Source organism: Gymnogyps californianus, chromosome 1, assembly GCF_018139145.2.
Source record: "Gymnogyps californianus isolate 813 chromosome 1, ASM1813914v2, whole genome shotgun sequence".
Classification (NCBI taxonomy): domain Eukaryota; kingdom Metazoa; phylum Chordata; class Aves; order Accipitriformes; family Cathartidae; genus Gymnogyps; species Gymnogyps californianus.
In genome coordinates this window covers 80,546,602-80,569,598 of record NC_059471.1, presented here as the reverse complement: position 1 = coordinate 80,569,598, position 22,997 = coordinate 80,546,602, and positions in this window count along the sequence as shown.

The following is a 22,997-nucleotide window of genomic DNA, read 5'->3' as shown; positions in this document are numbered from 1 at the left end:
GATGCCGAAAGTCCTGAGTTGACACTGGAAACAATGTACCTCGGAGACTTTCAGAATTGGCCAGAGCATGTTTTGCACTGTAGAAGACCAGACCCTTCATATTCATCTTAAATAAAGTTGATGTCTTGCATTTTGTTTGATAGCTTCATGTGTAATGACCTTGATGCGTTAAAGTGCAAGGTTACCAATGAGAAATATTATGAAGAGCTGAGAGTACTAGAAATCATATGTGGAACAAAACAACTTTGGGGCAACGTAAGTCCCTTTGGACAAGGACTACTTCTTCTATTTTTATTTGATTAACACCTAGCATGCTCAGGCCTGCCTCTGCGGCTGCAGCGTTTATCAGTTTTCACCACTCAAATAAATAATATGATACAACGTGTGTGCACATATGAAACTTCTAGCCACATCTTAAACCAGTATCTTATTTAGAGCATAAAAGTAAATCCTAGTAAATGAATGGAACTAGCTATGTGTTTTTGAACACCGCCAGAGCAGAACGATTGAGGAAGGAGGTATTGACAAGCCTCTGAACTCATTAATTCTCAGGTTGTTCCCTACAGACAGGGCACATACTGTGGCATGAAGGGATGAACGTGGGAAACTCTTGATCTGCTGTTGAGCCAGGACACTCCTCCTGGACCTCCCTAGCATGGAGTGAAGGAGGAAGTTGGAATAAGGTGATACCAATCCCCATCAGTCCCCACCTACACAGCATTTATAGGAAAGCTTATTTCCCGGAAGACAGGGAATCTGAGATTGCAGTACTAACTTAGAACTACATCATGATTTAATTTAAAAACTTGTGCTACATGGAATTAATATGGAAAGGATTGAAACCTGGGTCACTTATAGATACAAAATGGAGTTACTATTAGGAACATTGTGGTGGGTTGATGCTGGCTGGATGCCAGGTGCCCCCCAAAGCCGCTCTATCACTCCCCCTCCTCAACTGGACAGGGGAGAGAAAATATAACGAAAGGCTCGTGGGTCGAGATAAGGACAGGGAGATCACGCAGCAATTACTGTCATGGGCAAAACAGACTCAACTTGGGGAAAAATTAGTTTAATTTATTGCTAGTCAAATCAGAGTAGGATAATGAGAAATAAAACCAAATCTTAAAACACCTTCCCCCCACCCCTCCCTTTTTCCCAAGCTTAACTTTACTCCTTATTTTCTCTACCTCCTCCCCCCTAAGGGGCACAGGGGGACGGGGAATGGGGGTTTGGGTCAGTTCATCACACGCTGTTTCTGCCGCTCCTTCCTCCTCAGGGGGAGGAGGACTCACACTCTTCCCCTGCTCCAGCGTGGGGTCCCTCCCACAGGAGACAGTCCTCCACGAACTTCTCCAATGTGAGTCCTTCCCACGGGCTGCGGTTCTTCACAAACTGCTCCAGCGTGGGTCCCATCCACGGGGTGCAGTCCTTCAGGAACAGACTGCTCCAGCGTGGGTCCCCCACGGGGTCACAAGTCCTGCCAGCAAACCTGCTCCAGCGTGGGCTCCTCTCTCCACGGGGCCATGGGTCCGTAGGTCCTGCCAGGAGCCTGCTCCAGCACGGGCTTCCCACGGGGTCACAGCCTCCTTCGGGCATCCACCTGCTCTGGCGTGGGGTCCTCCATGGGCTGCAGGTGGATATCTGCTCCACCGTGGACCTCCATGGGCTGCAGGGGGACAGCCTGCCTCACCATGGTCTTCACCACGGGCTGCAGGGGAATCTCTGCTCTGGTGCCTGGAGCACCTCCTCCCCCTCCTTCTTCACTGACCTTGGTGTCTGCAGAGCTGTTCCTCTCACATCTTCTCACTCCTCTCTCCAGCTGCAATTGCTACTCCCCTGTAACTTTCTTTTTCCCCTTCTTAAATATGTTATCCCAGAGGCGCTACCACCGTCGCTGATGGGCTCGGCCTTGGCCAGTGGCGGGTCCGTCTTGAAGCCGGCTGGCATTGGCTTTATTGGATATAGGGGAAGCTTCCAGCAGCTTCTCACAGAAGCCACCCTTGTAGCCCCCCACTACAAAAACCTTGCCACGCAAACCCAGTACAAACATATTAGAAAAGCCTGGCCTTTTTAGTGGGCTCACTAAAGAGTGGCTCCATCTGATGAAAGATCATTCTAGACACTGACATCGCATCTGTGCTAATAATGTGTGCAGATGACAGAGAAATTGGCAGGGTAGTAAATAAGGAAAAAAAAGTTACCTGTTCTGTGCAAGCTGAATGGCTTAATTAGGTTGTATTTAGCATGATGTATTTTAATAAAACTAAATAGAAAATAATACACATGGAGCAAAATTGCACGTTCTGGTTTGAGGATGGGAGACCATCTTGGCAAGGAGTCACACAGGGACGTATTTAGTAATCTGTGGTAATTGCCTCGAGGTGAATGCTCAGAGGAACTCCATGGACAAGAATGCGAATGTCCCACAGGCACCTGTGGATATCTTGGATCTTGAAGGTACGAAACAGGGCAGAGAACTGGCTGTGCCCATACATGTAACGCTGAGTGTAAAATGTTATGTCCAAGTGGGATAGTTGCCTTTCAGGAGGAAATTGGAAATTTGAGAAAAAGATAAAAATACAATAAAAAGGAGTAAAAACTACAAGGCAAGTCTCATTATATGCAAGGAATTAAACTTACAAGTTTAGAAGAGAAGATCACTATGGATAGACATTTAAATGCTGAACAGCTATTTGGTGGTGTGAGCTTTTTGACCTTTCCATAAAGGCATAATAAAATCTAATCACTGGGAAGTGGAATTTGAGAAATGGAACTTCAGAATAAGATGTAATTAAGATGATTAACTCCTGGTATCATCGTTCTACTGGATGCTCCATTCTGCCGTCATGGTTTTGCGCCTCAAGAAATGATGAGAAATTTATGTCCAGCCACAATTTCAAATTTGACTTTAATTTATGGAAGAAAATCTGCATGTTCTGATTAAACAAAGACAAAGAAGCCAACAAAACTAGCTAAGAACTACCTCTGTATTATTTAAACTGCATTAGTCCTTATCTACTTGTTGATTTTATGTTAATGATCATGCCAAGCAGTTAATGCAAAGGATCACACAATTGCAAGAATCAAAGCATTACTCTTTAAATCATAAAAAAACCTAAAAGTAAACATAAATGAAGCCTACAGTAATATTCTATTACAAATACATTACTCGTCCAAACTAAAATACTCATTTAATGAACAGAAATATCTAACCACATTAACTGTTCGGATGTATTTTGGCTTTCTTTGTGTTAGAGCATATTTCACACCTCAAATGAATCCATCAACTGTTTACTTCAGAATGCCAGGCTTATTATGTCCACTGGTTTTTTACCAGCCTATGAAATCTGTTTGTCTTTTACATTTTAAGGAAATAGTTTCATAAACACCATATGCAGTACTGAAGACAAAACTTTCCACGTTGTTACGAGTCTTTGTTTCATGCTGTTGAAATAGATCTTGGATTGAGATGGGTCAAAATTCCTAAAAAACCCCTCCCTAGAAATATATTAAGGATGGATTAACCTTTGTAATATAACTTTTGCGGAGGTGTATGAGAATTTCTTTGTAAGGTATGACCCAGCTAATAGGTCATTTACCCTTTTAGCAGAGCAATCATTACAAAAAAGGTTGAGCTGATAGGGTAGATAGTAGTTAATATGTTGTTAACATGTATGTCACAGTATTCAACTTATTCTTTAGCATCTGCATGTGTCTAACTAAAAGGTATGAAGCCAATGTGATATTTCATTCACTGCTGGGAGCTAAGCTGCTGAAGGAAGTAGATTTAGCAATAATAACATAGAGAATAGGCTGTACTGGAGATGCCAGCAGGTGGGTTACCTCCCCATTCGTCACCCAGCTCCCCTGCATCCCTACTATATCTGCTCCTGATGGGAGATGTAAGATCCACATAAACCTAAAATTCCTGGTTTTGAAATTAACACCTCCATTGAGCACTTTCAGCGAGAGCTGGACAAGTTGGTTGACTCTTTATCTAGCCAATTACTAATTTCAATCCTTTGGATGTTAACCTGACTTATAAGATGAAAATTACTTGAGTCAGCACCATGACATCTGTTCTGTAATTGTCCACGGGGACAAAAAAGATAAAAGATAATTCTTCAAATAAAAGTACTCCTGTGTGATTGCTCTGTGTGCCGTTATTGTGGTTTGACAGTCTGTATTTTTGTGAACGATAAAATATGAAATTTGACATAGTAAAATACATAAAAATCTGTCCTTGAAAGTTATAAATCATTAGATTAATTTAGCTTGTTAAGGAGGGTTATAGAGAAACTAAATATCTCTCTGTGTGTGTGAGTGTATACACGTGCATGTGCGTGGGTGTGCGTGTGATTGTAGGGGACTTGTGTGTTAACATTTCTGATAGAGGGGTATTTACCTAACAAACCACAATCAGACAAATCTCTGCTTTAAATAGGACTGTGACCATAAGATAAGGCACGTAAAAAGCTATCTTGCTATCTGGTACTATCAGGGCAGAAACATGAAATTCTTATGGCGAATTGCTCCAGCAAACACATTCTTAGCAAAACTCTGTGTCGGAGAGCGAGAGCCAGAAGAATTTAGAATAAAAATAAGAGGCATAGTTTGTGCAGTCAGGTTAATTAACGGCTGAAACTACTTAACAAAGTGTAGTTGAGTCTTCAGAACATGAAATTTCTAATCAGGATGTACAGTGTTCTCTACAATATATCCTAGCTTAGCTCAGGATTATAAGCCTATGGTAAAAATCTATGGGGAAAGTCTGATCTTTCTATGGGATGATCTTTTGGCCTTAAAAATGTCCAAAATAATTCTTTGAAATAATACTGACAAATGTATGGACCGTGGCCAGTGTCTGAGCACCGCAATCAGTGTATTCCCCCAGTCTAGCTTGGCGGAACCTCATCTCATGTCCTGGTTTGTGGTGCCTTGCTGAACTCACACAACGGGGCTGATCTCATCCTGTGATGAGGAGAAGCAACCCAACCAAAACTTCAGATGTTCCAGTTTACGTCTTTTTTTGAGAGGAAGTGCTGTATTATCTTCATCAAACATAGGCATCCAGAAGGAAGCAACTTGCTGGCTTTGAGTGGGAAGGAGGACTCGATGACCTCCAGAGGTTCCCTCCAACCAACATTTTTATGCATCTGTGAGTTTCCTTGCTCAGTATTACTTAAAATACATACATTCTCAGGCCAGTCGCTAAATCTGAGTACAGTCACTGAAGTGTTTGAAGTGGTTTTTTGTTGCTTATAACCTCCATGAGTAGAAGTTAGTCTTATATAATTAGCAGTTTACATGACATTCCCAAGAAAGATAATTCAAATTTTGGTGAGAAAAGGTTGGTGGTTTCCTCCACACTCATGTGGAGCTTCCTCATAGTGTCTTGGAAAATTTCAGACATACCTGAAATGAATGGTGGATACAGGTTTTTATAAACTCTGGGAATGGAGATTTAAAAAAAAAAATTATTAATGTGTCTTATTCTGGACATTGAAATTATATAAAAGTTTACTTTGAAGTGCCATACTTGACACTGTTTTTGATTTTTTCTTATTAAAGTTATTTTTAATGTTTTGTTGAAAACAAGAACTAACTTTTCCTGCCTATACAGTTATGAAAATATTTAAAATGAAATTTTACAGTCCAAATAGGTGGCACAGCATAGTACTTTCAGCATCTGTATTTCCATTTTTGCTTTGTGTATCCTCATACTCACAGAGCAGAAGAACACCACCACAATGTGGTCATTCTTTGATGGGCAGATCTTCCAAGCAGCACAATCAAATTCACGTTTTTTGTATCATCCTTGTTTAAAAACCCACTAGTTTTAGAATGGATTAAATAGGAAATCAAAGGCAAAACAGGACACGTTCTTGCATGAGGAAACACGTAGGATATTAAGTTAACTCCATACTAAAATAAAGACAGTGAATCATGTGTAAGAAAGAAATACAAATAGTAGGACTTTTCTGTAATTGTCAAAAAATAATTTTTTTATATATATGTGTATATTTAAAACTCTCACTCTTTTAATATCCATGAGAGAACTAAAGGCGCCTGGGAAAATAAATCATGTGAGAATTTCAGTACGGGCTGCTGCAGAGCCCAGAGGAGGTTTGGACAATGCTTTGGAAAAGTGAAGTGTTGTGGAAAATATTACAGTGTTGTGGAAGAAGTAATAGTTTATTAAACATAAGGGCTGCAAAAATGAAATGATGTGTGGTCTGGCAAATGTTTTCTTTTTAAAGTTATGCATCCTGCTCATCCAAAAATATGCTAGAAGAACCCAGAGCTAGTTGAGGACCAGCAGCTGTACATGCCTGCTGAGCACAACAGTCAGAGGGAGTTAATGCAGATCTGCCCTTAGTGCTTTGCTGGTGCAGATTACAGCCATTTTTTTTCTACAAGTAGAATAACAGTGATAAAGAAACCATTTTCAGGGAAACACTGTATATCTTTTAGGATTTATTTTAGAAGCAGGTACCAGCATTTACTGCTCTGCAAAAAACCTGAAATTATGTTCCTAGATTACATGTAGTCACAACACCAAAGCTTTGTGTTATTACCTTGTTTCAGGATAATAATCTGTGCCCCAAAGCATGTATATATGCTGCTGTTGTCCACTGACCTCAGGCATGTATCACTGGGGCTAGGACTAAAGACCCTCTAAAGTAAAACCAGAAACTGAGGCCACCGTGAGCACTCGTCCCCTAAGTGGCACGTCTGAAGTACGAGGCCACAGGAAGAGTACGTAAAACAAATCCATAGCTGTGGTACCGCAGAGTTAGCAGGCAGGTAGTTTGTAGAGTTGGGAGCTGATAGCATCATGGCAGAAGAGCAGGAAACATTCTTGATTCCTGTAGCTCTTGATGAATCGACTAGTGTCACCCCAGTCCTTTGCAAAAGCTATTCTTATTTAAATTGTAGTTGCTATGAATGTGTGTTGGTTTGTTAAGTTGAAACACTTTGTGTAAAGTAATTTTCAGTTTAAAATTGGAAGAATTTCCCCCTGAAATTCCATAAAGAAAAAAGATGTGGTCCTTGTTTTGTTTTGAACAAACTTGTCAAAAATAGTTTTACATGACTTCAGAAGTCTTTGTTGCAGGTTTGTGTAGACCTTCACAATGATTATACTATGGCAAAGCCAGTTGGTGTGCTGGTGCAATTGAATTTTGAACACTTCATTAAACAAACAGGAACATGTGATGAAATGAGAGGAATGACGTATTTCCAGAGCCTGAATTCCAGAGCTAGAGCTCCTTGGGGTATCTCACCAGCACAGAAAGCAGTCTGTTCCTTATTTCTTGACCTCTCCAGCACAACCGGCTGCGGTACGAGTTTGAGATGAGAATCTGATAAAAACTGAATGAGGGCAGAAGGGCATTCTGAAGTGGAAGAACTGCTCTACAGAGCCTAAAGGGGAACCCTAAATAATTGACATAAATGGCTGGTGTGTCTGAAGACAGCAGGTGCTGAGTGGGCTAGATATATATCATTCCCTAAACAAAATGCATGTCAAGAAATAAAATTAGACCGTCATCCTGAAAGTACATTCTTCTAGTGTTGGTATTAAAAAGCCACCTATATATTTTCTGTCATCCAGAGTTAATAAAAAATGATTACATTCATGAGCAAAATCATTAAAAATATCTAAAACTTTTAGACAAGCATCAGCTTCTTTATCTCTGCTTTGCAAAAGCCAATTGTTTCAAAGCTGCAACTGTGAATGCAGCGCCTCTGACTTCAGCTAAGTCACTTAGTCAGATTAAGTAACATTGTAGTTGAATTGCAAATTCTAAATCTTTTTCCAGAAGAGAAGAATTTGTAAAGGAAACACAAGAGGTTTTCAGGATGGCTGTTGTCATCTGCTGTTGACGCCAGCTTAGGCCTGGCATTGCGAAACAGTCTAAACTAGCACAGCAATCCTTTATGTATTGCATTGGAAAAGGGTTTTCCTCAGTAGGAAGTCAAAGAAAGAATTCAGCAAGTCCCTTCTAGACTTATTTGCCCTCTGTATCACTGAATAATTGATGAAGATAGTTGAACAAAATCGTCTTCAGCTGAAGCTTCAAGAGCGAAGAAAAAACGGCAAAATTTTCTTTAAACTAGGGAATACCTTCTTTCTGATTAAGCAATGCTTAAACAACATCAGTGGGATTCCAGAGGGTGCATTTGTCCTCGTTATGAACCGCGATGCTTTGGGGTCTTTGCAGGCAGTTCTGGCTGCCGGCGCTGGCTGCTGGCGCTTTGCTTGCTCAAGAGGGATAGGCACAATTCAGCCAGCGTTACAACGCTACGCCCCCAGGTACAGCTGAAAATGAAGAGGGGCGGCCACGGTCACGCCGTAACCCACCCCTGTGTACAAAATTATGAGCACCGCTTGATCCTAATACAATCATAGATGTCTGTACAGAAATGGCATCCCTCCAAACATTTTGGTGACAGTCCCACTGGCAAAGGCCTCATGCTTCTGACAGCCTGGATGCGCCCTGACGCGTGGGGTTGCCTCTCCAGTTTGCCCTGTTTCCTTCAGCATTGTGCACGTTCATTTGTGTAAGAGTTCGGGACCGTCTTACCACAGAGCTAAGGCTCGAGTGCATGAGATGATAGAAAACTTTCTTTTGCCCTTTAGTTCAGGGACATTTAAAACTAAACGTAACAAAACATTGAAGATGTTGCAATCAACAATTTTGTAATAATCAATCATGATAGCAATGGACTTCAAGACACAGTGAGAGGCATTTTTTCAACACCAAATTATCACAATTTAGGCAAGGAAAAAGAGTGACTATGCCATGTTTCCCTAAATCCCCAGTCACACTGGTTTGGGTTATGGCCAGTCAATTCATTTAAGCATACTGTGAGAATCTGAACAGAGTTGCCGGCCCATCTTTAGGAAAAATTTTTTTGTTTCTTTAAGTAAAATTTTGGTTTCAGTGCAATAGAAAGACACGTTATCATGGCAAATTGTTAGTGTCCTTCGTTCGTCTGTTTTTCAGATAGTTATAATGCTGCATGCAGGGTATTATATCTAGCTATTCTCCCCCTTTATGATTCACTATTTCCTGCACTACTTTCTTGTTGCATACCTACATGTTTTACAGATAGTAATTAGCTAGATTTCATATAATTTCTTTGTATTCATTTCAAGTCTTTTTTTCCATTTTCTGTACGGTGAAACTGTAAACATCTTTCATTTTATACCGATTTTAAATATAATAAAAACATGGAGCAATAAGGCTGTTGTTATAAAATTAATGAGAAGAGATCCTCCTGTAGATAGCAATGAAGTGGAAGAAATTAACATAAAACTCTCATGAAAAGAATTATTTTACTGTATAAAACATGTATTTTGCAGCACCTACAATTGTAATAGCACTTCAGAGTACAAGGCCAAAGAGTTTACTATTTCATTTCAGATGCACTGCAATTTAGAGCTTGCTTCCAAGAGGAAAAGGCTTTTGAGGGATGCAGTTAGGTGACATGTTACTCACTGATGCCAGGGGGTCAGGTTGCACGCTGGAGTTCAGTAGTCTGTCAGCTTGCCGCAGGTAAGCTCTGTTGGAAAAATTGAATTTTAGGTTGCCAATCTTTGCATTGCTCTGCCACAGCAGTAGCAATGTAGCACACCTGAATAACATTTTGAGAGGTGAAGAATAATGGAGAAGCAGAAATGAAGGGTGAATTTTTCTGAGGCAGGGACAGATCTGATATCAAACAGAAGATTTTCCAGCTCTTTACCATGGTGACATAGCATGGAATGGTGACATAGCAAGCACTGGCCTGCCAAGCACCTCTGCTCTCTTGGTGGAAACACAGCTTGAAAATTACTTTAATAATCTCCAGTGTCTACGTCCTCAGTCCTTGTTGCCACAGTCTCCAAAAAGAGTGACTAGCTGATACAGGGAATTGTTAGGAGTGCATGGCCAAGCTATGAAAACAAGAAGAGATTAAAGGGCAACCTAGGACCGTTTGCTCAGTCAGAATTTCTGCTGATGACAAACAGGAGTTTTGCCTATGTGAGGCCATCGGGATTTGGCCTAGTAATTTACAGAAAGAATTAAGTGGATGAGATCAGAATCCACTCCCAGTTACACAGCAGTAAATTCAGAGTAACTTTATTCACTGGCATCAATGGAGCTACTCTGGATTTACACCAACTTCAGTGAGAGCTTATAATAGTCTACTGAGAATTTAAACTTCATGCCTGAATGTGCAAGAGTGAGAATTGGCTGAGTTATGCAGAGCTCGGCACAGACAATTGTGTCCAAAGATAACACTGAAGAGGAGCTTTTTGCCACCGCTCTTATTGTGCTTCTTGCACTATTAAATTCTGCTCCTGTTCCAAATGTATCTGTAAGAATGAAAGACTTGCAACTGCAAATGGACTATAAATTATTTATTGTTCCTGAGCTTATTCTCAAGATAATATCCAAGGCCCATAGTTATTAATTCTGCATATTCCACGGATGGGTTAGATGACCCACTAGGCTCTTCAAATGTCAATTTGTTCATTCCTAGAATCTATTATAGCACAGATGTACAGGATAGTCCTTAATATATTATCAGAACACTTTGTATTGGTGTGTTAAATACTTCTTTAATAATCAGTGGGCACACTACCTCTGCTTCCCATGCTTGAAGATAAACCCTCCATAAGTTTGTGAAAATCAAGCTCTCCAAAGAAGAGAAGCAATGAACAAGCTATTTGGAATCACCTGTATTCTTCAGCTCAATGCCAGCTGAGGATGTGAGGAATTCAAAATCAAGTCCACTATGGCTGGATGTTCGCATGCACGCGTGTCATACGAGATGCGAGCCCAGAAAGGATCATCTAGCGAGGTAGCCTTGTGAAATAAGATAGCTCTATCTCTATAACGTGTCTAATTTCCATACATCTATTTTTTCCTCCTGTTATCTCTAATATGTAGAGGCAGCTGTAAACTGTCAAACTAGGAATCTGAACAGAGGAGACTTTTTTTAGACAATGCTATTTGTGCCTTAGAAATTATTATCCTGCATTGAAAACCTGATTTATATGATTTTTTTGTTAGCTGATGACCATCAGAATATTACTGCAATCACATGCCAAATTTACATGTGTATTTAGGTATGTATTTTTGATAGGCAAGGCACCTATTATCTTAATAAGATAGTCAAAAGAAGTTAGGCACAGCATCCATTTAGATTTCTTTCTGAATTTCACTAAGCACATATGTACTTTAGGCAACACCGTAAATCCTTTCCCTGACCTGTTCTTAACCATTAAGAGAAAGTATGTTTTCCCTAAGGAACTTAAAGTCTGTGTTAATGGACGTTCCTGAAGAGGTAGAAAACAGTTGAGATTTCTTCCTACAAAGTCACTAAAATTAAGGATGGGCTGTTGGGGGCAGGGCGGAAACTCAAAGAAGCATCTTCTTCTTTTCTTGTTCCAGTGTGGCTCAGCAGTTGACTTGGTTTCCCTAACCAGCTCAGCTTCAATTTCCAGCTTGCATGATATGGTGAAAGTTTGCTTTTATTTTTAATAAATATTTTCTTTGAGAAAAATGACTCTTGGCTCAAATTCCAGTCCTTTGCATTCTGAAGCAGCAATTAAGCAATTAAATTAAAGCCTGTAAATAGCAAATGTTTCCATTATAAAACCACTAGCAGCTCCACCTCTTTAAAAAGTAGTGCGATAAAAATGCCTCAGAAATTCTTTGAAATCAGATCTCTGACAAGTATCTAATCTTCATCTTTAAGATAGTGGGAAGAACAGAGGTTATGTAAAATCCATGTATTCCTTCCAAACCAGAAAGCACTCCGGTTTCCCAGCTACCTAAATTACCTTCGCAAAGTTTTATTTAGTATTACTGTACTTAAGGCAGTACTGATATTCCGGTGCTTCAGTGCCATCGACTTTTTGGTTTTGATCACTTGAAGAAGATGCATGTTAATTTTTCTTGTTTCATCCCATCTACTTTGTGGTCTTTGCCATCTCTTTCATTATACTCCAGATGTAAACAGATTCTAGCTGCACAGCTTCTCTTCTTTTGGTTCTGCTTTTTTAAAACAGCAGCATTTTTGGCTTTGGCATCAACATGAGGATAATTACCATGTGGTCTCCATTTGCTTGTAGGTTGAAGACCCCCACCCTAGATCAAAAACAATTTCAGTTGACTGAAACAGCATTTCCCAGCAAATGGAAATGATGCGTATCTGGCAACTTTTCAGTGTAAAATGAGTCATCAAAACACACTGAGTGTAAGCATCGTCACCCTTCCTTCCCCCAGCTCTTAATCCAATAATGGCTAAGCATGGAATAAAGCTTCATCTTCAGTATGTATACAAAATACATAGGGGTACAAAGATAAACACTTGATTGCGAGGCAGTCATATAATGAAAAAGCATATAATTTGAATCAAATTGGGCTGAAATTAAAATTGCAACAAACTATTTGCCAGAGATTCAAACTGTCGAGAGTAAATTCACTGTTTTCCTAAATTTTTTTTCATCTTCTCTCCCTCTCTCCCCCCCATCCCTTCTCTCAGTGTAGGTGCTCTGCATTGTCGCTTGTTTATTTGGCTTCTGATAAAAAAAAAATTGAAGAAATCCACTGGCACTCATACTTCAAATGAAAAGAAAAATTTAAAAAAGAAAATGCTGTCAATGTTTCTCCAAAAATCTCAATGATGAAATATAATCTGCTCTAGGAACAGAAGTCAGAGGTGGTTCTGTAACTGCAAAGTGATATTCAGGGCAGTATATGGAATCATTATATGGAAAAGGGAAGGGGAAGGAAGGGGAGGGAAGGGGAGGGAAGGGGAGGGAAGGGGAGGGAAGGGAAGGGAAGGGAAGGGAAGGGAAGGGAAGGGAAGGGAAGGGAAGGGAAGGGAAGGGAAGGGAAGGGAAGGGAAGGGAAGGGAAGGGTGCAAAAAGCTTTGAGGCTCAGAAAAAGAAGTTGGGAACGTACATGTGCCACTCAAAAAACTGAAATTTATAAAAAAAGAATTCTTGGCATGGGCGCCTTAGTCTCTGGGCAAGCACATGACTACTACTGTGTTAGACTCACATAAAGGTTCATCAGTGAAAGCCAGCAGAGCAGTGCCGTCCCTGTAGATGACTCTCAATTCCTAAGGAAGGACTGGGTGGGTGTCAGCTAGTGGTAAAAAAACGTGATCATTAGAGCCATACTCAACGAACAAGCCACGGTCATGGATGATGTTTCTAGCTTCCAGCTTTAGGTGAGTTCATTACCAAGTTTGTGATGAACCAGTTCTGTAACTCTTCAGATTGCTGAAAGCCCTGATAGTAACTCAGGCAGAGAGGTGTTTGAAACCTGCAGTGGTCGTGGCCTGTTCCTGGTGAGGGACGAGAACCAACGGTCCTGCCTGATCCTTAGCTCTGTCAGCCACACTTATACCTTTGGTCTATTTGACACACCTACTGGCTTCAGTCTTTTTTAAAGAGGTCTGTGATGCTCTCATTCTGCTTTGCATCAGAAGTCCGATTGCCTTATTCAATGAGTACATGAACCTGCAGCACTGGCTGAAAGGAAGGCTCAGTTGTGGAGTCTTTGGCATGTGATGATCTTTTTTTATATTTGCCTTTTTACACTTGGTCAACATAATAATACAACTTACTAAAACTCAGTAATGATTGGGGAAAGCAGAAAAAAGGCATTGCTGTATAATTTGGTCTCTCCTTTAGAGCACTTGGGCAAGTGTGGGGAAACTATTTGGTAAGAGAGAAATAGACGTCGGTATGCCACACATACATACATACATACATACATACATACTTCAGTATCAGCCCGCATCCACAACAACAGTACGCACCCAAAAACTTGTGGTGGTGGACAAAGAGTATAAGAAAGGTGAGGCTACTGCTTCCCCATCTCTGACTTACATCGTCTTTTGCAGACTGAGGTGCTCTTTCTTGGCGCCGTGTAGCTGCATTAGCGTGGTGCCAACCTCAAGCTGATGCACTCTGCCTCTCAGCTAGATCTTCAGATGGTGTCCTTGGCCTGGTGCCACCGAAGCCAATAGAGCAGTGCCAGTGAGCAGAACATGGGATTTGGCCTTGCATTTTTAATGTGTATAATTGGTTTAGACTACGAGATAGGAGCTGATGATCATCTGAATTGAGAAGCTGAGCATCTTAAATGACGCAGGAGTGCAGAAAGTGTATCTGTACAATTTTTTAAAAAGAGAGAGGATTGTTTTATTTTTTAATCCCCTCTTGTCTTCACTCTTTCCCAATCTGTAAACTTCTTTCCCTTTAGCTGGCAAATCTGAGTTTACAGGCACTTTGATTTTTTTATTTAAATCTCTGTGCTTTGTTTTGAAATAACATATATATTTTTAAAATGTATATCTCCTTGCAAGGCATAATTTTGCCTCAGAGTACACTGGCATTTCACGTTTTCTCTTGTTATGGCTCACACTCAGTGTCAGAGCTATAAAAGCTGCTACTGTTAATTCACATTTGAGGCAGGAACAAAGGGAGCTTTCTGCAGCCCGTGCACCTGGAACGTGAAGTGAGAATGGTGACTTCTGCAGCCTGCTTCTGCCAGGTGGCAGTCCCTCGCTACATCACAAAACCAAGAAAAAAAATTGGGAAAATGTTAAAGGTTTGGCTACATTATATTTTAAGGCACTAACCTTGTTTTATGTTGATTGCATGTTTCATTTTTAGATTTAAAAGCCATACTGTTTTGACTTGCTTAGCCGTCCACCAACACAAAGCAACAGAATTGTCAGCTCCTGTAGGATTTTGCAGCAATGCTAAGCTACACTAATTGTAAAGTTTCTGTAGAATTTGTGTTATCATGATGCAAAATGCAGACTGTTCTTTTAACAGACAGAAAAGGAAAAGCTCCCTTAATGGGTGTAGATGAAACAAAAAGATATTAAAAATGCATTTGTGTTTCTGCCAAAGCTAAATACAACAGTGACTTGTTTCCTCTAACAATACTTAACATTCATCTTTTTTCAAGGACTTTATAATAGTACGTAGCTATCACTTAGACAGTACTCAGAGCAGATTAGGTAAAAGGAGTATGTAGAGACCAGTTGCCCTTGCTTACCCCCAAGAAGTAGTGCAATAGTAAAATCTGAGGCTAAAATATTTTCAAATCTGTTTAAATTTATTCAAGTTTTATCTTCTCTTACAGAAGTGTTGTACACTTGAGCTGATGGTTTTGCACTACAATATTGGAAATAGCATCTAGCTCATGTTTCTGTTGAACTGGTACTGAAAAGATCTTGCATGCCAAAAGAAAGGCCAGAAAAACTCTCTATGCAGGCTTGAGATTTGGCAGATACAAAGATCTAAGAACAGTCCTGGAAGCTCTAGCAAAAGACTTACTTCAGTTCTGAGGAGACTGATGACTACAGAAAAATTAGAAAATAAAGTATTTGGATAAATAGAACTTCAGGATTGGTTCCCCAACAGCTTTTTGGAACCAAAGTCAGAGAAACTTCTCCTGAATTCCCAGGATTAACATTTCATGTTATGTTTAAAAAGTTGTTCCAATGACTTTTATGTCTTCATGATCTAACTGTTGTTTTTTAATATTCTAAATCCCCTTTCAGGCAGTAAGACTCTCCCAGTAATTCAAGTGGAAGTAAAATTTGCCTAAAACTGAATACGTCTCATCAGTATCTTGAGTTTTATTATTTCCTCCAAATCATCAGATAAATATCATCTTTCTCTTTACTTTCTGTACTTGAATATCTGGAGTTGCTTAGATCTTCTACGGCTTGATTCTGATTGCCTTTGAAAGATGGATTAAGGCTTTCCTCATTGTCTTCTACTTGACAGAAACACAGATGTGTTATTTTAAGAGCCTTTTTTGCCCTTCTGGACACATAAAGCCCACCTGCTCTTCTGGGACTCTCCTGTTTTTCAGAGGCTCTAATTTGCACCTGGGCTGAAATAGTCCCTGGGGGATAATCAGGTGGCTGAGAGTAGATCAAGTAGCATGTGCTTTGGCTGTACCTATTCATGTGCATCTTCGTCTCCAACAGGCTAATGAATACGGGATAACTAGCCTTGTGTAAATACAGTGTCCTCATTAGGACAGGAAATCTTTTGTTAGGAAGATCTGTCTGTCTTCTTATCCTTTTATATAGCAGGGACAATGTAAAGAGTGTGAAATTCCATATGCAATCGGGTAATATATTTTAAAACAGTCTGAGCAACATACAGTTTGTACCATGGAGATTTACATAATTCCCTTTACAAGTGTGCTGGTTTTGGCTGGGATAGAGTTAATGTTCTTCACAGTAGCTGGTATGGGGCTATGTTTTGGATTTGTGCTGGAAACAGTGTTGATAACACAGGGATGTTTTCGTTACTGCTGAGCAGTGCTTACACAGAGTCAAGGCCTTTTCTGCTTCTCACACCACCCCACCAGCGAGGAGGCTGGGGGTGCACAAGCAGCTGGGAGGGGACACAGCTGGGACAGCTGACCCCAGCTGACCAAAGGGATATTCCATACCATATGATGTCATGCTCAGCATGTAAAGCTGGGGGAAGAAGGAGGAAGGGGGGGACGTTCGGAGTGATGGCGTTTGTCTTCCCAAGTAACGGTTACACATGATGGAGCCCTGCTTTCCTGGAGATGGCTGAACACCTGCCTGCCGATGGGAAGTGGTGAATGAATTCCTGGTTTTGCTTTGCTTGTGTGCGCGGCTTTTGCTTTACTTATTAAACTGTCTTTATCTCAACCCACGAGTTTTCTCACTTTTACTCTTCCGATTCTCTCCCCCATCCCACTGGGTAGAGGGAGTGAGCAAGCAGCTGTGTGGTGCTTAGTTGCCGGCTGGGGTTAAACCACAACAACAAGCAACTTCATTTCTCCCTCCCTCTTTCCATCTACTTCTGTCTCTTTGAAAGTGTCAGTCTTCTCATTTAGCTGCTAAGTTTTGTATCTTCAGTATGGGTTGTTCAAGTCTGATCAGATGTGATGTGATATTCAGATCCTCTCTTGATTCATATGTTTATAGTACATATAAAAATCTCTCCAGTGAACTCATTACGTGAAATTTTTTTAAACCTTCTCCCATATACTTCCCTTTTGACCGTACACTGCTTGTTTCACCACTTAAAATTACTTCCCGCTTATCTCCTAATTTTAGCAACTTATTCTTTCCTGCCTTTTGTTCACTTCTCTATGACATGCCTCATAGTCCACAGTCACCATGTTCTCCTTTGTCTTAAAAATAAGTAAAGCTCCATGAATTGGCTTAGTCAGCCTGTCCAGCTAGAGTCAGGCAGTCCTTTAATTCAGTGTAGCAGTTCATGTGGGAAAAGACATAGCCCCACTGTGAAAAAGGTCCTCTGCCACGTGGTCCATCCCAGCACCACTCTTTGGTTGCCGCTAGGTTGGTTACAAATTTTTCTCTTTGTCAGTTCGGATTTCACCACAATTTGTTGAGTATATTTTCATGTAATTCCAGTTGCCTATCTTCTCATTATCACCATTTTGATTTTCTATGCCCTGGACACTTCATCCCTTACTTCTGCCCCGCTTCCTCTTTTACATGCGTTTGTCTCTTCAACATCCGTATTTCATGCACTGTCCCTGAAAAGATTTTGCCTCAAGCAAAAAGCTTGAGCCATGATCACAAGAAACCTAAGTATGCTCACGGTCTTGCTGTTATTATTTTTACTTCACCATCCCTTCAGTGCAAATCCTATTGGTTATGCAATGTCTGTATGTATTTTGTATACTCTTTCTGGGAAGTGTCTACAGAGTATCCAGCATACCTTCAGGCACTGTGTAATTTACAGATCAGTATAAATGAGAACAAGCTAAAAAGTAATACCATGTTGCCTCCTATTCCTACTTAGTGATTATATCATCTTGCTTTTCTTGTCACCAGTAGCCCATTTATTTTTGCTCATCTTTCCTCTCTACTATGCATAGCAGAGGCTCTCCCACTGTGAGGCTACTTTTCTAACTAACACTGGTCACAAAACATCTGAGGGATGAGCATTTTATCCTCTAAGTTCTGCTCTTGCAATTTACAGTACTGCTTTCCAAGCCCTACACAAATTCAGTGTACACATGCATGGTTGATATATACATGTATGTATATGTATGTAAAGACAGATGTGTATACACACACACACACACACACACAAAAGAAGGATGGAAGGTGCAAAATAAAAAGTTTGGAAGCCAGACCTGTCAGGTGCCTGACACAAAGAGACACAGCCAACTACTCTGTTTCAGCCCACAGCACGCGAGGCACCTATCCAGCACAACAAAGCACCTGCTGGGTAAAAGGAGGGAGCCACAACACAAAAACAGCAGGTGAGACAACCTTCACCAGCTACTTCTCACCACGTCCTTATCCAGCTGTTGTCCAAAAAGTCAGGCAACAAAAGCAGATTACAAAACAATAAAAGTCCATGCAGCTTTAGCACGGAAACCTATTTCTTTGACTGCCAGACATATTAAATCACACATTTTCAGGCAAGTGACCACATTTACAACCATCACATAATTTAATCATGAAAAGATGATGATTTATTCTGGTCTTGCAAAAAAATTTTGGAACCTGTTTATAGAGCAAATGGATTTAATTTTTGGATCTTTGTTTTAAAGCCAACAGAAACCGATGTCTTTAATTTTAGGTCTAGTCAAAATGGTGGAAACCAGCATCAGACTGGACGATAGCTTTATTACATTTAGTTGGAAAATACCGATATTTGTATTAATAGTTTTCTTAGCAAATCATGCTTTTTAATTTAAAAATGTTTTGCTCTTTGGACTAGAAATGTGTTACGTAGAGCTACAGAAAAGCTCAATCCACCAACACGACAGTCGGCAGGCTAAAACAGACTGGCACAAAATTAGAGTAAGAGACAGAAAGTAATAATTGCTTGACCTGTAGGTTAAAGAATAAATAAGAAATCAGCTCCAGTTATATGCTGTAAAGCTTCAAAAGCTTCCAATTGAATCTTAAGATTCATAGGTTATTTAAAAAAATCAGATTTAGTTTATAAGACTTATTAGCTTGGAAACAGAGTGGTAATAAATAAAGACTTGCAGTAGACCAGAGGTGAACTGGGACTGAATACATTTCCCTTAATATATATCAGTCAAAGGTGGTATTAAGCAGAGCTTTTGTCACCTCTGTGATTATTAAGATATAGGAAAAACTTTCAAAGGAAGCAGAGGAAGCTGTAAGCTTCGAGAGTTTAAAGCGGGAATGCATGTGCATCTGGCTATACGTTGGTTTTCTTGGCTCATCTGCTGAAAGAAAGGTCACCGCTAAGTCCTGCTGAAGGACGGAGGGCAGGTTAACAGGCTGAAGGCTTCCTACATCCACCTCCTCAGCCCCTTTAAACTTTGCTCAAGAATTCAGTTGATTTGTGTACTACTCCTTTACCTGAAAAATATTTTACTCCCGAAGGTGAGCACATTCAGACCAAAGTAGACATGCTTTCGTTTTTACTCCTGAACATAAATTTACCTCATTCACAAATACCAGTGATAGATGTGAAGTTTTAGTCAAGATTTATCCCATGAATAACATGGACAACTTGTGGTGTTTATTCCCTCCACCTTGGCAACCTGAGAAGGATCATGACTAAACTATACGTTTGTGCAATAAATTCCCCGTAAAAAGTAGAGAGCTCCAACAATTGAGGAGGAAGCGGGAACAAAGGAAAACCAATACCGAACATTTTTGAAATAAAGGCCTTTTTCCCCCGCTGTGACCTTCCTTCCCAACCCCCTCTTAATGGATGTTTGCCTCGCAGATGCCAGGGTATAAACCTCTTCCTGCGTACGACTTCCCGGGCACCCTGCACGGGCCGACCCTGCAGGCTCGGGGCTTTCCAGGTGGCCGGGACAGACTGCTGCCGTCACAGACAGGCGGCAGCCGGTGGCTCTGGCGGGTGGATGGTCAGCAGGTGCCCTCTGCACCGGTGCCACCCCCCAGCCCCAGCCCCCATTTCAAACAGGCCGTGTCTCAGCCCCACTCGTGAGCACCCCGAGGCATCCCATCTCTCAGCACCATGAAGAAGCGCACCAAAGGCCACGTCCCATGCCAGTCTGATCTACAGTTCTGCCGTTAGCTTACGTGGTGGTAGGGTCACTTCCACACTTGGCACTCTCAAGAGGAAAGGCACTAATTTAAAGGTATGATATTCTTAACTCCGAAATCTGGACACACTTAACGGTCCCTGCATGTCATCCCACAGAAGAACTGGGCTGAAGATTGACAGTTACTTAAGCGAAAGAATGGCCTCCTAAATTATACTCCCAGCATCTCTCTAGCAACAAATTTCGAAACACTATTCAGATACTATAGTGGACTGCTCAGCATCAACTCTACTAGCTAGGGCATGCAATCACGTGGCTATTCTCAAATTGGATCCAGAAAAAATCCTTAAATAAAGGATCCAGACTGCAAACAGTTTCTCTAGACCTTGCCAAAGTTCCAGATACGTCATGTCGTCTGCTCTTCTGCACGATATACCCTGCATGGTTCCAGCCCCTTAGGAGTGTCTGCAGGCTGTACTCGTGGAGGTGGTGTGCAAGCCACTGATACACTGTTTTCCTACACGCAGATTTCTGTAAAAACGGAGTAGTTCTGTAGCAGTTGTTCTAGCGATAGGAAACTCTCCAGACAATGGCTACAGTGATGCTCAGTTAGGAAACATAATCCATTTTTTCCTAGGAAGCCTTCAGGTTAGGAAAAACAGGTTACTGAGCTCATGCATCTGGAGCTCATTTACAGCTCAGCTGCACGATGTATAAAGGAAGAAGGCAAGAGGGGTGTCTTTTATGGTGGGAGAAGGAAATGGAAATATAGGTGCTAAAGTAGGTGGCTAAGCTTTCATCTGGGTAAAAGGAGAGCTTTGTAGTGTTTTTGTTTGAATGCCAGAGAAAGGGAAAAGTGCAGGTTGGGTTTTTTTCACATTTTATTCCAGTAAACAGAAGAAAGACGCTGTATCAAAACAAGAAAACATTCAGGCTAACATTAAACTGCACAAGAAGAAAGCAAATGCTATTTTCTATTTCTGAGTAAAGAGCTCACCCAGTGCCATTATACATTTTTTTGGATCAAAGATATATGCTTTGTCTGGAGTCATGCAATTTATTATTAAGACTTTGGCTCTCTTGGTAGTGTACTCTTAGGATGGAAAGATTGAGACAGTTTTCAAAGACATCATAGCCGGGTGAAGTAAAGTTGAATTTGCTTTCACTTGACTGAAATATTCAAGTGAGGCTTGTGAAGGGCTGCACTGGAACTTTACAAAAAGAGTGAAAGATAAAACTAATGTACCTCCTCTATTTCTTCTTAATATATAAAATAACCTATAGGTTTGCATTTTTAGTGTAATCTCAGTTTCCATCTGCATGTTTCTACACCTCTTTTCCACCTAATGCATGGGAATTTGTCTCACCTCTATGCTTTTACGAGCACAGACAAAACCCATTTCCTCTTGTTCTGTGCACTGACGAGGGTTTTGGTTGCTGCATTCTCCTGTATCAAATAAGACACCAGGAAAAGGAAATCTGAGGGAATAGATTTATATGTGAAGTGAATATTCACAAATAATGTGAGATTGCAATGTTAACCTCAGATAACCAAGTTTAAATAAATGGTATTTATTGATGTGCTCTTATTACGGACCTGAATCGTCCCTTAGAAAAATGTTAGGGTGTATTGGGTTTGCGTGGCAAGGTTTTGGTGGCGGGGGGGGCTACAGGGGTGGCTTCTGTGAGAAGCTGCTAGAAGCTTCCCCTATGTCCGATAAAGTTAATGCCAGCGGGTTCCAAGACGGACCCGCTGCTGGCCAAGGCCGAGCCCATCAGCAACAGTGGTAGCGCCTCTGGGATAACATATTTAAGAAAGGGAAAAGAAGTTACAGGGGAGTTGCAGTTGCAGCCAGAGAGAGCAGAGTGAGAAGATGTGAGAGGAACAACTCTGCAGACACCAAGGTCAGTGAAGAAGGAGGGGGAGGAGGTGCTCCAGGCACCGGAGCAGAGATTCCCCTGCAGCCCGTGGTGAAGACCATGGTGAGGCAGGCTGTCCACCTGCAGCCCATGGAGGTCCATGCTGGAGCAGATATCCACCTGCAGCCCATGGAGGACCCCACGCTGGAGCAGGCGGATGCCCGAAGGAGGCTGTGACCCCGTGGGAAGCCCGCGCTGGAGCAGGCTCCTGGCAGGACCTGTGGACCCATGGAGAGAGGAGCCCACGCTGGAGCAGGTTTGCTGGCAGGACTTGTGACCCCACGGGGGACCCACGCTGGAGCAGTTTGTTCCTGAAGGACTGCACCCCGTGGATGGGACCCATGCTGGAGCAGTTTGTGAAGAACTGCAGCCCGTGGGAAGGACTCACATTGGAGAAGTTCGTGGAGGACTGTCTCCCGTGGGAGGGACCCCACGCTGGAGCGGGGGAAGAGTGTGAGTCCTCCTCCCCCTGAGGAGGAAGGAGCGGCAGAAACAACGTGTGATGAACTGACCCAAACCCCCATTCCCCATCCCCCTGCGCCGCTCAGGGGGGAGGAGGTAGAGAAAATAAGGAGTAAAGTTAAGCTTGGGAAAAAGGGAAGGGTGGGGGGAAGGTGTTTTAAGATTTGGTTTTATTTCTCATTATCCTACTCTAATTTGACTAGCAATAAATTAAACTAATTTTTCCCCAACTCGAGTCTGTTTTGCCCGTGACAGTGATTGCTGAGTGATCTCCCTGTCCTTATCTCGACCCAGGAGCCTTTCGTTGTATTTTCTCTCCCCTGTCCAGCTGAGGAGGGGGAGTGATAGAGCGGCTTTGGTGGGCACCTGGCATCTAGCCAGGGTCAACCCACCACATAGGGTCGTGCTTATCCTTGGTGGCCAGAGACATGCCCAGGTTCTGTGGCTCTAGAAATCTGAGATGCTTCTCTCTCTTCTTAGCCCCTGTCCCCCTGCTTTCTTTTCTGCCTCCTGCCTCAGCCTACTACATACACTTACCCTTCATTTTTCTCTTTTTTG